We start from the raw sequence: 15621 nt of genomic DNA, 5'->3' as shown, positions 1-15621 counted from the left end.
GAAGATGGGCTAAATATCAAGAGAAGGATGGGAAAGGCACTTCTAACAATGTCAGGAACCCATTTCTATTCCTCCCAAAACTAGGGAAAATAATAGCCTTAACAAATTAGAGCTCCAACAAGCTGAAAAGAAATTTTAATTATATATGTAGATATTAGCAATCTATTGGTGTGCCATGTCATACCCCTGATGACATACTAGTTTCTTTCAAGTCAAAGGTCTCAAATGAGTCATCATATGTATATTTGTCCAAGTTCTTTGTGAGTTTATGTATTGACTTTTGAACCTTTAGCACATTTTTAACAATTTTGACGTATTTCTGAATAATGTAATGTTAAAGGCTGCATTCTAATAACAGTATTAAATAGAACAAGGGAAATATGTTTAAGCAAGTAGCAAGTTTGTACAGAATATCAGCAACATTAATTATGCCGACTCTAGGAAGTCAGTTTTAAACAACTGCAGAAAAAAGAAACTAATATGTTTTATCATTGAAAATCTGTTCTCTCCTTTTCAAATAAACCTTTTGTCTGCTTTAATTTTCTAGCAATATTTTCTTTTCTCTTGGCAGGGAAATTTGCTTTCTGTTAATCCACTGTTTATTTTCGTTGCTTTGTTTTCTCATTATTACCTTCTCATATAGCTGTGTGAAAATGGAGCTAACTAGCTTGTGTCTTGTATCTGTGGGTATCTATGTAACCCCATCTGTGCTTATGATGTGCCACGTACACCAAAATTGGCTAGGAAAAATGTAATTGTGGACAGATGTGTTGGCCCAGCTCCTCATGTGGGGCAGAGCAGACACTGTGTCCCAGTACAGAGCTCTTCCATCTCCCGGCAGCCTGGGGCTGATACCATCACATAACGATGTGTTTCCTGTGTTTGTCTCCTTGTATCAGTGATCTTCGATGTGTCTCCTCTGTTTGTCTCCTGTATCAATGATCTTCCTTCAGCAGGACCTCGTCCTTTACTCAGCCCTCAGTGATTTAATTGAAGCTTGTCTCTTGCTGAGTACATCCATGTTAAAGCCCTCCTAGGAATGTTGAATAATGCATTGAAGGGTATGCTAAGGCAATCTGGATCCTATTTCATATCAAGAGTGTGTTAAACATATGCAAGAGTGTGGCAATTGGAGCTGTGAACTATTGCACTTCCCTTTGTCCCATTATCCTATTAGTCTAACTGTAGCGACTGAACTGCAGCTAATCCAAGTGTATGTTTAGGGAAGTAAAAATCTGCCATTTCACGATTAACCTGTCCCCTTACACTCTTGTTTTACCAGCAGTTTTGAAGGTTGGTTCTTTTATTGATAAGGCATGGTAAATCTTGATCAGTTTGCAGTTAATGTAATTTTCTCCTTCTGTTGTGGTTGAGGGGGAGTTTAGATATTTTTCTACATGTGATTGTTAACCAAGACTTAGATTTTTGATTTTGTGTGCTGTGAATGGAGCGATGCCTAAAATCCATTACAGAACTGTCATATGTGGAGTTGAATATTTGGGAGCCTTAATTCATGTTCCTTCTGTAGAAGTCTGCTGCTTCATGTTGCCCTTGTAGAAGTTTGGGAGCACGGTTTTGGAGATGGTTACTGGCTACAGTTACTGCAGATACAGGTATCTTTGAGCATGGGAATCCTAAAATAATCCAGGTTGGAAGCTACATCTGGAGGTCTAATCCCACCCCAGCAGGAATTGATCATATTAGTTTTGGGTGCTTAGGGCCTGCGCTGTTCAGTCTGGAACATTGGAGTATCAGGGTTCCACAGCCTATCTGGGTATCCTCTTTTGGTGTTTGACAACTATGTTGGTTTTTTCAAGTATCTAGGCAGCTCTTCTTGGCCTTTGTGTCCACTGCCTTTCATGCTATCACTGAGCACTTCCCAAAAAGCTTTGCTGTTCCTTTACCCAATTCCACTGGACAGCTGAGGACAGTAATGAGTTCTCCCCTCAGCTCTCTTGAGATATAGGACACTAGAGAATTTATTCACCTGCATTCCTTCAGTCTTGCCAGAGTGGGGATTTTGTGTGAGAGATAGGGAGATATCCCTCCACACCTGCAGATATCTTGGCTTGTTTTGTAACTGGTGCTGTGGGATTTGTGTGGATCAGAAACAGTGATTCACAGAAAGGAAGTGTTCCTGATTGGGGTTAGATCTTGAAATCTGCTAGGGCTGGAGGGAAGACAGAATTGGTTTGTCCCTTTGATGTTGTATCTGTGAGATGGCTGAGAACACACTTGAGGAGGAACTCATTGCAGGAGAGGCAGCTTGACAGATGGAGTAAAGCCAAAGAAAAGAGGATTAATGAAAATGAAGGCATTGGTAATAGCAAAACCAAGAGTTAAATATAGGTGGTGCAGGTGCAAAGAGCAAGCTGGATTTGTGGTGGGCAAGGGACTGCAGACATTACTGCTTTAATTGGCTCAGACTTTATCTTTTTAACATCACAATGTGTCTGTGGGCAAGTCAAGAGTGAAAAAATGAGTACAAATATTGCAAGAGGGCCATCATGGATATCATGGAGTTTGGTTTTTCTGGAGTGTAGAGGGGAAGATTATTGGTTGAAGGGGGAGGAGTTGTTCTTCTTTTTCAGCCACTTCTTTGAATAATGAAATATTTATTCCGTTGGAGAAGAACAGCTGAAACAATAGAGCTTTGTTTATAGGAAAATGGTTATTTGTCCTGACTCTGATTTCTGGTTCATCAATACCTCTTTGTGAGAGGTACTTCCCTCAAATATGCCTTTGTTTCCAATGGAATGCAACCAGGGGCGTATAGTGCAAGGAGTCTCAGTTGGGCTGGCTTAAACAAACAATAAAACAGTGCAAAGATTGAAATTAAAATGTATATATTTGTTCTGTGCCATGTTCTATTCATTACCTGATTGGAGCATGAGGCAAAACAAAACATCTTGAAGCTTCCAGCTGGCTGAGCTGTGTATCTGTACAGCAATGTTACATGTGTTTTAAAACATGATTAACAAGGCATTTGCCAAGCTTTTCTTATGGTTTGTTTAACAGGCTTCTGAATGGTGGAAATAACCAGAAAAGTTGTCAATTCATGCCTATCCATAAGGACAAACACCAACTTTTTTCCTTTTTTTTCCCAGACCACTGAGCCCAGTGATCCAGTCTTATGCTTGGAGGGACTGTGACAGGTGGTAAGTGAGATGGCTTCAGGTCACTTTGAGTGTAATTCATCTCTTTTCTGAAAAGGACATCTGCTTGCCCGGAGGCTGCTTGAGTCTATTTTCTTCTCTCCATGCCCTGGTATCCTCTGCTGGAAGCAGTTGGGAGCTTGGAATACTTATTGCCATGTCACTGCCCATCATGTCCCTGTTGTGATGGCAGGGTGTGTTAAGGCTCCCTTTCTCTGCCAGAGAACCACAGCCTGGCCTAGAACACTATGAAGGCTATGTGTTTAGTTTGATTTGCTGTGCTTTTTTTCTCTCAATTCTGGTGTGTTGACCTTGTCTGCTGCTTTGACTTGATTTGTTTGGTTCTCTTGAAAGCACCATCTAGTGGTACAAGTTCCTTAAGGAATAGGTTATGTTGCTTCTTTCCGGGGTAAATCTGTCTCTTGTTTTCCCTTAGCTAAAAATAAAGCTCAAGCACATCTCTCCAGATTGTCTTCCAGCCTAGTTCACTTTTGGAAAAATTTGGCTGCATCTCCCCCACCTTTATGGTGCCTTTTTAAAAACTTTTTTGACGGGAGCTTAAGTCAAATGGATTTATCTCCAAGAAGTGATCAATGATAAGTATAAAAGATGGTTGCTGTATTAGAGAAACAGGTGGTACTGCACTGTGGTCTGCTCTAGAGGCAGAGATGAGTCTGTACAGGGGGTAGGTGGAGGAGAGCTGCTGTTCTGCCAACTGTTTGGGGGTTTTCCCCCAGGGGTTTACGCCTATTTTGGAAACAGCCAGGTAGTAAGGAGGATATTGCCCTCTCCACAGCAAGAAGGATGGCATTCAAGGAACAAGGAGTGCACACTTAAGCAGGATGTGAAACAAGGACAAGGAAGGCAGCCGCAGAGAGACAGAGACAGCTTTTGCCACCTATTGCAGAGCAAGCAACGCCATGGGATACAGGTATGCAAGTGACTAGGAGCTGGAAATTAAGGAACTGAAGGAATGGTAAATCATGGAGAATCTGAGTGAGAAGTCAGTGAATACAACATTGTGAAGGGTCCATTGAGAAGTCAGGACAACTCATCAAAGAATTTGTGGAATTAGTTGCATGTGTTGGTGACAGGGCTGGCAGTAGTTGCTGTGTTGTGTCCATATGACAGCCTGGGTTTAACAGGATGGACATCATTGTGCCAGTAACTTATTTGTTCTGGTCACTGAACAAAACACAAATACATGCACTGTAAACTGATTAATATTTCATTCTAGAAAACAGAAAAAATGTTCATGAACAACTAAGTTTCATTACCATTGACAACCACAGTGATGGGCAGATGGTGTCACACCTTGCTGTCTTGCCTGGATTAAACACTTTGTGACTAATAATGGGAAAATCTCTCTTAGAAAATTTATTATTGCCTCCCAGATTAACACTACCTGCCCCTTTTTAGTGTCCCAATATAGAGCAGCAGAGGCATCTTTGAATTTCCTTAAAAGTATCAAGGAAAAAGTGTTTATTGATGCCCAGTAAGTATGTGAATATGTAAGGGTGGCATCTTGACAGATCCATCATAAAAGACTTGTCCTGTAGGGTGGTACAACCTGCTTGTTTGAGCATTTGGAGAGCAAAATCTGCATTTGAGCATCTTTAAATAGAAAGGGATTTGAAGTCTTGTGGTTTTTGGCCCATGAAAATGACACATAACTACCAAGATGAAAATAATGCCTTTAATGTTTTTGATTCTAGAAATATTTTCAGCCAAACTTCATTTAGTTTTCAACCAATTGATATGAGATTTGTGGTAAAATCAACCATCAGAAATGAAAGAAAAAAAGCTGCTTGGCAGAGTTATGCTTCCCTATGAAGCTCCTGGTTACAACAGAGCTGAGATGGTTTTTAAACAGACAGCTTACCTTCAAAGATACACTTAATAAACAAGAGGGACCAGCTTTTGACTATAAAGCGAATGACTATAGACTGATAATGAAGGTGAAACAGAAGTATTTTTTTGTGTCTGCAGTACATAGCAGTACCACCACTTAATGCATGGCATTAGCAACATAAATTACATCCTGTTTTACTCCATATTGTGACAGTATATGTCCAGAAGGAAACACAGGAGGAGAAAGTCTACAGACTGGAACAGCAAGAACAACGAGCAAATTGTGGAAATGCTTCACACCTAGAACGTTGCTGAGGTAAGTGAAATTGAAGCATGTGAAGCTTGCCATAATAAAAGTTACCAGCTCCTATTCCAAGATTGCAATATCCTGGTAGATATAAAGTGTTTTGTAAATAGTGACACAACTGGAAAGAAATGCATGCTAAAAGTTGGAAGATATGGTGGGACTCAGTTTACATTAATGAAAGGGTCATGGAATGATGCAGTATCAAGTTATGTGTGAGAAGGTATTGATTTAGATACCAACTGCATGAGATGGGAAGCTACGGTTCGTGCTTGGGACTTCCTGTTGTATACAGGTTATATTTACTTGGTCAAGTCTGAGAACATTTGGGGCCTGGAGCAGTGCAGGTAAGCCCTGAAAACCAAGGACCTCTACTGGTATTGTACTGGTATTCTGTTCTTGGTATACCACACACACACAGAAACTCTAAACAGAAAACACCCCAATCCCAAATAATAAAAACAGAAACAAAAAAAAAAAACAACCCACAAACCCAAACACCACCCAAAAAAAAATACAACCAAACTTAAAAACCCACCACCAATTAAACAAAGAAAACCCAAAACAAAGGAAAAAAACCCCAAAAACCACCCAAGATACCAGAAAAACTTGCTTTGTAAGGTGGAATTACTTGTTCTAGCTAACACTCAATCTATTTGCTGATTCTGACCAGGTTGAAGACTAAATAAAACAAGTAATTTTAAGGCCTTTTATGCCAGTAAGGTGAAGCAATCACTGCTGCTGTCCTTGGTTATGTCTCTCTGCAAGTCAATCAATTTTTTTTCATTTCTTTAGTCTGAGTTGAATTTCATCTGTGTGATGGAATTTTCAGTATCTCACTGGCATCTGTGCCATGGTATTGTAGTTGATGAATAAATGTATTTCCCAATCATACTTGTATTTGTGTATTGTGGAGGGATAGAATGTAAAAGAACAGTGCAGAAGGTAGTCTCACACCTGAGGAGTTGTAGCTGTACTAATCACCAAAGATTAGAAACAGGCCTGCCCTTAACAGGCCACAGCTGTGTCCAATAAGAAGACGAGTGCTACCAAAGAGTGGTTTAGCTGGGTGAGGGGAGAGATGGAGTTGTTGGCTGTGCAGTGAAGGAGTCAGTGCTGCAAGGAGATGCCCATGAGAAATCACCAAGAAGGTATGGGACTTTTGCAGTATGATGACAACAGTGTATTGGGGTTTTCTTGTCCTTTCTTGGACTGTTCTGTGTAATGGCTGTCAAATTATTTTCTTTCCGTAATGCTGCTCATCTCTCTTTGGAAGGGAAGATGTGACACATGGCCCTGATTTTTGTTCCACTGTAATGCAGCTGGGCTAACAAGTCTTGACTGTCCACTAATCTGATCGTGTGAGCTGGTAGCTTTTGAAACAGTGGGTTTATTGGCAAAGGGCTTCCCAAATGTGGTTTTAGTGGTGGTTTTGTTCAGACTGACATAAAAAGTGTGTATATTGATATTTCAAAGCACAGTCATATAATATATCTATACATTTCTATTCAAAAATGGGTGAATTTCCAGAAATAGCTTGGGGCTATCTGCCATGTAATGCGCTGAAAACATATGCGAGCACCAAGAAAGAAGTGTTTGTGCCATGAGAAGTTAATTGGTAAGTAAAGTAACATTTCTGAGTTGTGGGCTCCTGAAGCAGTCTCAGGCTTTGTACCCAAAAGCCACATCAGATAGATGGTGTCTTGCATGTGTCATTGTATGCAGAGGGTTTCATTTTCCGGCTTCCAGAACATCTGCATCTGTAGTTTTATTGTAATGCTGATGGGACATGAATACTTGTTTTTACATACAGGGCAGATCTCACAAGTGGCCCTATTACTAAGTTTCACATTAGGCAAGAAATTTTTGCCTTCTCAGTCATCTTATTCTGCTGTTTTTCAGTCTGTTCAGTTGAGTTCACCAAGGTGACCTTTCTCACTGAGTTTTCTGTGACTGTGTGCCCAGGGGTTTGCCTAACAAGGCTACCTGTCCCTATGAGCCTGACCTCTCTTAGATCACCACAGCTATGGAATTACGATCTCGATTTATTGTGGAAATCCTTGACTGGCACAGCTTTTGGGACATGTATCTGCACATCTTGATCCAAAGATCCCATTAGCTGTCTGAGGCACTGCCTTATGAGTTCATGGCAATTAAGGAGAACACAAAAATTAACTTGGAAATTTTATTAGATTCAACCAAGGGATTTGGGGCAGATTAAGTTGGTTTGGTTTTTGGGGAATGCACTTTGTAGAGTTCTGTTCCTAAAATTACTGTAAGGAGCAATGAATTTATTAGTGCAGGAGAGTTCCACCATGTAATTCTTCAGGTAAGCCATAGGTCTGTGTTCATTGTCTTTAGTATGTGATGCTCTCACATGTTTTTAGATGTACTAAAGAAAAAGCAAAGCTTTTCTTTTTAAGGAAAAGCTTAGCAAGTTTTGTGGTTTTCCTTCTTTCTCAGAATCTCTCCAGTTAGAGTTGTTGATAATATCCTGGTGTAAATGAGAAAAATATCTTCATCTGTTCTTATTCTCCTTAAGGGGAATGCTGTGAAATGTGTGAAGCATTAGCCATGGGGTTTTTCCATTCCTATGCAATTCCTCTTTTTATTATTCTCTGTAGTAATAAAGATATTCTTTTATTGTAAGATAAGGTATCTCTGTGCCACTTGCTTTTTACTTAGTTTATTGTTCTTCCAGATCAACCTATCTTGCTACTGCTTCTGTTTTAACTTGTTTATAAGTTCTCTGTCAATTACAAATTATTATATGTATAAGAATCAGTATATGCATATATTTAAGAAGATAATCTAGACACAATTGTTCAGTCTTTTTCTCCCTTTGTTTTGAAACCTTGTGGTGAGTGAAATTAGGATGAGAATTTAAACACAGAATCCTAAAATTGATGGTGACTTTTTTGTGACATCCCACAAGGACTTTAGGGAGGGTTAAATGTGAGCTTAACTCTGGTTTGGCAGAGAGGCCACCTTCCTGCCATAATCCATTGTTTTAAATCTCTCGGACTCTGCAGGGGAAGGCAAGGGCTGATATGTGACACTGTGTAAGGAATACTACAGCAACAAGATCCTGTGAACCATTGTGGGTGTTCAGATTGCCTGTACAATCCATGTTCCAGGACATCAGGCACTGGGTACCATAGACATTGCTCTGGCTTTTCAGTAACTGTCAGCCAGTCTGCCAGGGAAACTCACTGTATCACAAGGAAGTTCTGGACGAATATTTCAGTTTCCTTTATTTATGGTATGGGAGCAGAAGCGTGCTAAACTTAGTTCTGTTCATCTTCACGCTTGAGGTGCCTCCTTTTGGGCAGAACTGCTGGGTTGTGTCATAGGCTGGCAATTGCCTTGGCAGTGAGGGCCAGCGTGGCCACAGTGGCTGGGCTGGTTCTGCCCCAGACAGGTGTGGGGATGTCAGTGCACTGATAAGCATCTCTGCTTGATTCATAGCCCAGCTCCAGCAGCACCAGGGCAAGGGCCATCTGTGTGTGCCTGTGGCTGGACCTCTGCATTCACAGGTATGCTCTGGAAGCCATTTGTCTGTGTGCCAAAGTGTTGTGAGGACTTAGGGCAGCAGCACTTCAGGCTTCTGCTCTACAATCATAGCTTAGGAAAGCATTAATGTATTTCTGGTAGAAGCTATGTTATTATGCATAATTCAAATTGCTGACTCCATGTCTTCCTGTGTATGTTGCCTTTGGAATACAAATGGTAAAATCAAGAAGCTTGTAGCTTAAGTTCAAAAGACTCCAGGTCATAACTCAGGAAATAAAGTTCAAATTTCTTCCTTTGCCAAATTTTTGTGACTCATTCAGATTACTTATCTTTTACTGTCTCAATTTACTGCCTTGGAATTTAACATAAACCCACTTGTTTCTGCCCTAAACTTTTCCCAGCCATTGTTGAGGCATAAAAGATAATGAGTAATTTCAGATGTCTTCCTCAGTAGGATTGAGAAGGAGTCGTGTCACTCAGAAAAGTTCCTGAGGAGACAAATGCTGAAAGTAGAGATTGTATCTTCATCCGTGTATTGCATAGTTATTCTTGTCAGTGTGTGACATGAACAGATCCCCAGACAATCAAAGGCTGTGTCAACTTTATGGAATAGACCTTTTGGAGGTCAGCTTTCAAATTTAGGAGATTATTCTAAATATGTAGTAACTTCATGTTTTCAGTGCTAGATGACCTTTATTTGTTTAAAATATAAGGTGGCCAAAGCTAAGATTCCAGGGTGTTTTTGGAACTATTTTATTGAAAACCAACTCGACACTAAAATATTACATCTTGGGCTTTCTCTGTTGAGCTAGAATGTAAAGGATAGATTTTTTTTTTCTAAGTTAAAATTTGTGTCACAAATGTGGTTGAAAATGTTAAAGCTAAGTCAGACAATGGTCATCTTTAGTATCGGGGAATCTTCTGTGTACTGGCATGCTTTAAGAGAAGTTGAATTAGTTTTACCCACTTCCTGTGCAGAGCTATTCCTGACCTTGTAGCAGTTTTTCCAAGGTGTTAAGCACTGGTGGGACCATGCATTGGATAATGTGGGCTCCACAGGACACATGTGGAGATATTGGAGAGTGTGAAGCCAAGGGCCAGGAAGGTGTTCAAGGAAAAGCATCATCCTGTCTGCAGGGAATGGCTGGGAGCACTGTGCTTCTTCAGCTCAGAAGAGAAGGCATCAGGCATTTATCCATCAGTGGATAAATAGCTGGAGGGAGGGTACAGAGAAGACAGAACTTGGCCACCTTTGCTGCCTGATGCCAGAACCAGAGCCACTGGGTACAAAATATAACAGGTGAGTTTTCCTCCAAACATCAGGAAACGTTTTTTGCAATGAGGGTGATGAAGCACCAGCAGAGGTTGGCCAGAGAGGCATGGCATCCACTAAGTCACTGCCAGTTCTGAGAGCAAGCCTGGGACAGCAGCAAGTACCCTCCAAAGGCGTACTACTACTCCAGAGTGTAACTTCAGGAGTTCCCTTCCAACCTCAGCCTGTGATGTTAATGATTCATGAACAGGAGCATCACAGGACCAAATCAGTTATGCTTTGAAGGTTTCAGCTCTGACACTCTGCCATAGCTCTGCTAAATTGATGCATTAGTGTAGGACATTGTGACCCAACCACTACCATAGCTAAAATGGTACTAGGGCTGGGAATGTCTGGTGGAGTTGGCTCACTTCTGTGAATCTGTCACCCAGTTATCTGGTATACTTATGGAAAAACACTTCTAATTATGCTTATCAGACAAAAGTGAAATTCTTTTGGGTGAAGAGGGCTGATGTCAGGGGAATCCAAGGAACTCCTGTCTGCAAGCTTTTCCTTAACTTGTGAGAATTCTTTCTTCTTCTTGCTGCTGTTAATTGTATGCAGTCTTTAGGCCTATGAAGAATTGAAGAGTTGAATAATCCAATGTGCAATCAAAATCTAAAATCCCCTCTCTGTTATACTATTTTATATTTTTCTGCTCAATGGGATATTTTTAGTTTAGTTGAAAGGATTTTGTACTATTTGTCTAGTCTCTGACTGCACTATGTTGTTGAACACTGCATTCCTTACTAGACAGAAGGAAATAGCACTGCTAAATGTTTTCCAAACATCAGATGTGTTTTAATGTCACTCATTAACCAGTCCTATGAGCCATTAAAAGGCCACTTGCCATTTTCCCAGCGCTACTTCTCCTAAGCAGGCCTCTGAGAAACTTGAGTTTACCTTAGCTATGGCTCTACAGAGCAGTCTCTGGTGTTTTGGTGTTTGTGCCTGGCACAGGGCAGGTTATTACATAAAGACTACAACCTTGAGTATGTTTATGAACATAGGAAATAATATGTATTAATAATGCAAAATAATACGAAATAATAGATATGATTGTTGCTCTGATCAGAAACCCCCCAGAATGGGCTCTTTAGTCAGGCTGTTTGTAGGTAATGAAGACTGTTGTTTAGTTTTTCTTAGGGCAGTGATTGTCTGAGGAGTATTGTGGTAGTGCTGCCTTAGGTGCCTGGCTTCACGATTTCTTTCTCATATTGCTTCTTATGTAGTAGATTTCTGTTACGTGTTACAAACTTGGGTAGTCCAAGAGCTTTATTTGCACGTTGTTTACAGAGGGTGCTTCATACTTGCACAGATCCCAAACTGATGGTGATTTAATCTCTTCTGCAAAGGAGAGACTATATAGCACTATGTCATCCAGGTATCATGATAAAAAAGGGGGTTTCTTGTTTCTTTTTTTGACCTTAGGAAATGATTAGTGGGAAGTCATTCAGCTGATCTAATATTTTTTTTTCTGTGGAACGGCTGTAAAGTAGCAGCCCTGAAGATTTCCAAATGAATGTCAATACAGATAAGATATTTAGCGGCTTCCTCAAAATTTGTTCAGTTGGAAAGGCACACTTAGTTGGGAGGATGAACAATTAAAACAGAGATCAAGTACTTGAAATTGCTAGTTTCTCGTTGTTTCTGAGCTTGCCAGGAGGGCTCCAGTGCAAACTGAAGTAAATGATGGTGAGATTCAAGCAACTTAAACCACTGGCTGCTTTGGTAGTGGTGACTTGTTAGCTATGCAATGGGGAAATCGTGTTTATGAAGAGAGTTTATGACAGCAAAACTGGGATCATAATGTACTGAGACTTTTTAATCTATTTTCCTTATTACACTGAGTTCCCCTTCTTTCAGGATATTTAGTGGCAGCCTACCTGGTTTTAGTTGACTGATGTACAGTGCCCACAAGACGACAAGCACATTTGATCTAGACACAGTTTTAGCAGCAAATCATCAGAGGGAAAGGTGTTAAATCATCTTGAAGATTTTAGTTTCTTTAGGCCTATGCTGTCAGATTTTTCACAGCTCTGTGTCTCTGGCCTTGCATTAAATATTGTTGTTAACTTTGTGGTATGGAGAAGCTTCTAAGAATGTTGATATTAAGGTTTTCTCTCCCTCTATAGATACAGATTTCAGTACTCTAGTCTCAAATACTCTGAATCCACTAAAGGATAATCAGTAAAATGACTTTTGTCACAGAATGACTGTTGAATTTCAAATTATTTGACAGGTTAGTTTAAAAATAAGAAAATATTTATTTCTCCCCAGCAGGTTGATTTCTTATATGAGGTCTTTATGATCATGTCTCCTTGTAATTCAAGTATTACAGATGTTCAGGAAAAAGTTTTGTAATATGCTCACATTCCTCTTAAAAGAGTAACAAGGCTTGGGGGGATAGTAAGTTGGAAGTAAAAATACCGACCTGGGCATATAGCTAGATGTGATGAGTTGTCCCAATGGTTAAAAAATCGTATTTAAAAATTACCAAAATATAGCTCAGAATAAAAAGATGCTGGACTTTCTCGCCTGTTCAGACAATTTGACCAAAGACACTTAGTGTTCACAACTTCTGACATTTGATGGTCATCTTGACCATTGGGAAAGCTCTGTTCCTCCCTCCAGGAAAAAAAAGGAGAGAAGCCTTATCTGTTTGCCTCAGCAAGGCTTCTAAAGCTCTCTCTGTAGGTATTAATGCTTTTAGGACACCATTGGTTTTAATGCAAACCTCTGATGAGCTCAGTTAGCCTTCTCTCCAGGATTTAGAGCTGTTGGAGGGAAGCAAATCAAACTGTGGTTTCCAAGTTATAACCTGAACTTAACTGCTCATGAACTGGACTTTCATGGGTGTTGTCCACTACACAGCAGTAAAAGCCCTAGGGGATGTTCTCATATCTCATGCATTTCATTCTTAAACTGTACTTTCCTTTTCAGGTCTAGTTCTGGGAGTTATCTGAAATAATGCTCTCAATATGTGCTTTAAAGATGGGAATGTAGGTATTGGTAATAAAAAGGTGATGTTAGATCCAAACACGTTGTTACAAGTTTTGGTATTGGCCAAGTTAGTGGCACAGAGCCTTACTGTTGTCCTGCTTTGCTATGAAGTAAATTACATTATCTTAGATTTCAATATAGTTAAGCTGAAAAGTTTAGTGTGCTCTTGGCTTGAACTGTAACTACCAATAGCATCATGAACTTGTTGTTCTTTGATGTGGTCGTGCAAAGATGTTTATAAAAAGTGCTGTTCTGATGAGCAGGGCAGTCACATCTAGTAGAAGAAGCTCCACTTCACTTAAACATGGGATTCTTCTGAATAATGTACCTCCACTTTGTATCTTCTCCCCATGCAAACAGAAAGTACTGTTTGTGCAATACGATTTATTTCCTTGTCTGCTGCTGCTGTTGGGAAGTACGAATATGTCCCCTCTACACAAGCCCCACAGTGGCCAAGGAGGTGCTAATGGCACTGAGAGTCCCAAGCCGTTGGCAAGTACCACTTTTAGCCATCGCTTTGCGGGAAAGAGATGCAGAATTAAATAGGAAATTAAGCAGGGATGACAATCAACTCCTACATTTCCCTATCCATGGAGAGCTATCAGATTTGGGTTTATCTCCTGTGAATGGGGTCCGTTGTTAAAATGGTGGTGACCCCTGCTAGGACCACAAGTTGCTTTTAAAACTAAGTGTCGGAATATTGTGGCATGAAGCTTGGCTTTCCCTGTCACTATCTGGGTGCTGTCTTCCGCTTGCTGTCAGAGACAAGGCAAGGCTGATTCCAAAGGTACAGCAGAGCCGGTGAGGCTGAGAAAAAAACCAGCTTAATTTCTTATGCGTGAGCAAATGGGGCTTGTAATAGACTCGGCTGTCTGTACGGAGCAGCAAGTGTTATCCGGGGCTCCAGGGCACGGAAACTGCAGCCTGGGGAATTCCTGCATCCGCCTGAGCTGCCGGCACCAACTGAGGGCACGCTGCTAGCCCCGGGCAAGCCGTGTGCCGAGGGCCGGCCTCTGGGCTGCCCAGGGAGTTCCACATCCTGGGGAAACGGGCATGAGACTCTAGAGATGCTTGGCGGCACTGCTGCTGCACCCCTGCTATCGGCAGAGCTAAGACAGCCCAGTCCTAAAAGGGAGTTTTATTCCATAGGGGAAGCCATATGTTTAGCTTAATTGCAGCCAAATTTTATGATCATGGGGAAAGTGATGGGTTTTAGTGATGCAGTGCTTCAGACAGGTGGCTGTACTGTAGGAAGGCATTTTATCTGTTTGATGAACTGCATAGATTTGTCAACTTTTTCCTTGGGGTTTGGGGAATTGGGTGGGGTGGTTTTGGGAGGTCATGTGTAAGGGTAAGAAAAAGGGCAAGATTACCTTAAAGGTGACTCATTGGGACAAAACTAAACTCTTTCTACTCTGTTAGTTTAATGTTGGAATTTTTTTTTCTGGTACTTGGTGAGTTTGGGGTGTTTGCATTCCCAGTGATGTTAGCGCTTAGAAATTGAGTAGAGATGTTATTACATCTGAGATGTAAGATCTCATTTTAATGAGTAATTTATTGTACACTTTACGATTATTAGCAGAGAATAATCTATCAGTTAAAAACCAAAATACATCTCCTGGTTTTCTGTATGACAGGTCTGAGTCTCTGATCTGATACTAGACTAGTTTTATTGATCAGCTTAGTTACTTCTGTGTTCGTCCAAAACAGGTTTCTGAATGGCGAAATAATTGTGCAGAAGTGTTATATTCTTTTTCTACGGTCACAGGTGTCTAGCATGTTCAGTTTTGGGGGACCTCAGTCTCCAACTATAATTCAGTTCATAGTGACAGAGGTCACTGTTCCGTATACAGATATTACTTGTATTGGTACAAGGGGAGGCAGGTGTTAGCTCTTGTTTGGAAGAGTAGCCTGAGGAACATGACAGATCTAGGTGATTGCATCACAGAATGTACGCCCTGTGTGTGGTGTACTGCGTTTTATTACTGGTTAGTTTGGGGAAATAAAGAGAGAAGAGCTTTCTGTGGAGTATATTAAATTATCATATGTGAGAAATTGTTGTCTGATCCCAGACAGAAATACTAAAATATGCCTTATTTTCTCTCTGTTTTGAATTGGTCAACTTCTGAGCTGTGGTCCTTGATTTATGGTCCAGAAATGTTTCTTACTATTGCGCAGTTACTATAAAACCAGTGTAGGTCAGTTAATAGGAAATTACAGGTACAGCTGCACTCTGGTTTCAAGCACCAGCAGCAATGTGCAGAATAGTGAAAAAATGATGCATTTTGGATTTGGAAGTCCTGGTTGTTTCCAAAGGGTCCACGCTGTAACAACAAATATGTCCCTTCTGAAAGCTCAGTCAGGCATGCACTGGGAACTGCTGTCACAGCAAGAAGAGCCTAATTTGAACAGCCTGAGTAGCACAATTGCTCACAGCATTGCAGCAGCCTCGAGGTCACTCCTCAAGGTCTCACAGCACCATT

The sequence above is a fragment of the Camarhynchus parvulus genome, chromosome 4 (genome assembly GCF_901933205.1).
Source record: "Camarhynchus parvulus chromosome 4, STF_HiC, whole genome shotgun sequence".
Classification (NCBI taxonomy): Eukaryota; Metazoa; Chordata; class Aves; order Passeriformes; family Thraupidae; genus Camarhynchus; species Camarhynchus parvulus.
Note: the sequence above shows the minus strand (reverse complement) of the source record.